We start from the raw sequence: 2,500 nt of genomic DNA, 5'->3' as shown, positions 1-2,500 counted from the left end.
TTAATTGCCAAATATACATACTTATACTCAGATGCACTTAAACATAGACAGTATGTGTGTGTGTGTGTGTGTGTGTGTGTGTGTGTGTGTGTGTGTGTGTGTGTGTGTGTGTGCTCGCGTGTGTGTGTGTGCATGAGTGTGTGCATGTGTGTGCATGAGTGTGTGCATGTGTGTGTGTGGGTGTGTGCATGTGTGTGTGTGGATGTGTGCATGTGTGTGTGGATGGTGCATGTGTGTGTGGATGTGTGCATGGTGTGTGTGGATGTGTGCATGTGTGTGTGTGGATGTGTGCATGTGTGTGGGGGGATGTGTGCATGTGTGTGGGGGGATGTGTGCATGTGTGTGTGTGGATGTGTGCATGTGTGTGGGGGGATGTGTGCATGTGTGTGTGGATGTGTGCATGTGTGTGTGGATGTGTGCATGTGTGTGTGTGGATGTGTGCATGTGTGTGTGGTGGATGTGTGCATGTGTGTGTGTGGATGTGTGCATGTGTGTGTGTGGATGTGTGCATGTGTGTGTGTGGATGTGGTGCATGGTGTTGTGGGGATGTGTGCATGTGTGTGTGTGGATGTGCATGTGTGTGTGTGGGGGGTGTGAGGTGTGGTGGATGTGTGCATGTGTGTGGGGGATGTGCATGTGTGTGGGGGGATGTGTGCAGTGTGTGTGTGGATGTGTGCATGTATGTGTTGTGGGGGTGTGTGCATGTGGGGGGGATGTGTGCATGTGTGTGTGGGGATTGTGTGCATGTGTGTGTGTGAGATTGTGTGCATGTGTGTGTGTGGATGTGTGCATGTGTGTGGGGATGTGTGCATGTGTGTGGGTGGATGTGTGCATGTGTGTGTGTGGATGTGTGCATGTGTGTGGGGGGATGTGTGCATGTGTGTGGGGGGTGTTGTGGATGTGCTGTGTGTGGGGATGTGTGCATGTGTGTGTGGATGTGTGCATGTGTGTGTGTGTGTGATGTGTGTGGGGGATGTGTGTGTGTGTGTGTGGATGTGTGCATGTGTGTGTGTGGATGTGTGCATGTGTGTGTGGGGGGGGTGTGTGGATGTGTGTGGGGGGATGTGTGTGTGGTGTGTGTGGGGGATGTGTGGATGTGTGTGGGGGTATGTGTGCATGTGTGTGGGGGGATGTGTGCGTGTGTTGTGCGTGTGATGTTGTGCGTGTGTTGTGGGGGTTGTCGTGCGTGTTGTGGGGGTTTTGTGGGGCGTGTCTGTGGGCGTGTTGTGCGTGCGTGTGTGCGGGTCTGTTTTTGCGGTCTGTGGGTGCGTGTCTGTGCGTGCGTGTCTGTGCGTGGTGTCTGTGCGTGCGGTCTGTGCGGCGGTCTGTGCGTGGGGGTCTGGTGTACGCGCGGGCTGGCGTGCGTGTCTGTGAGGTCTGTCTGTGCGTGGTGTCTATATTTTGTATGTACCACCTGACTTACTATCTTATTTACATAGGCGCCGTGAAAAGGTTTTCGATCTCGGCAGCGCTTAGCCTACGTCCTTGCATGCGTTTCTGGGTATTTCTGGCAATGTGGGAACCTAATGGGCCATGTACCCTTTTCGGCGTCGTGGATCCGGCGCTGGCACAGGTACATAAATTTCAAATGAACACAAGAACACTAACAAACATTATTCCAAATGCCGCACGCACGAAAAAGTACGCACGGCAAAACGCACGCACACAACTCAACACTCCCTCGCTTTTGATTTTTCACACTCACACACCTAAACACTCACTATCCTTTTCACATCAGGACTCACGCGGCGCATCACAGGTCACCCCTTCTCGCTAAGACAAGAAAACATTCAACGCACAAGCAGCTCTCACATTACGTGCACGCAGATAAACAAAACCAACACGACCCCAAAAACGAAGCTCAACAACACACACCTCTCTTCGCTCATCACCCATTCTGTAGTACCCATCTCTGATTTTATTCATTTCGTTCCGTTTCGGTGCGGTTACTTTTATACGTTATTTATTTTTCTGTTAGTATTGTTTTCCGTAAAACAGCAGCTTATTATGGGTACTTGCTTTGAAAAAAGAAAAACAAAAACAAATCATTACTACAATACTAAAACCACTTTCTGAATTTACTGTGTTCCCTCGCATCTCAACATAAAATAATGGATAAGTAGTAGTAAACCCCGTGGTTATTTTTTTATTATGGGGTTTCTTCCGTTTGTTTATTTTCGTTTTTATTCGTATTTGCGTATGTTTTGTTCTTTGTTGTTGTGTATGTTTTTCTGTATGTCGAGCTATTCATGTACTTTTGGTTTGTAAAAGAAGAAAAGAAATATTATGCAATATATACTACTATATATGAATTTACATGTTCCCGCAATGAACCAACATAATGTAAAAGTAAGAAGTAAACGAGATAGCATTATATGTATGATGGCATTTATTTTTTATTGCATGTATGTTGCAGGGTATGCATGTATGCAAAAATATGTATGTATGCATATTATTGCAATTTAAAGTCATGATCATTGCAAATGTTTGTCATAACGTA

This window comes from Penaeus monodon, chromosome 1, assembly GCF_015228065.2.
Source record: "Penaeus monodon isolate SGIC_2016 chromosome 1, NSTDA_Pmon_1, whole genome shotgun sequence".
Classification (NCBI taxonomy): Eukaryota; Metazoa; Arthropoda; class Malacostraca; order Decapoda; family Penaeidae; genus Penaeus; species Penaeus monodon.
This window is presented reverse-complemented; position numbering follows the sequence as displayed.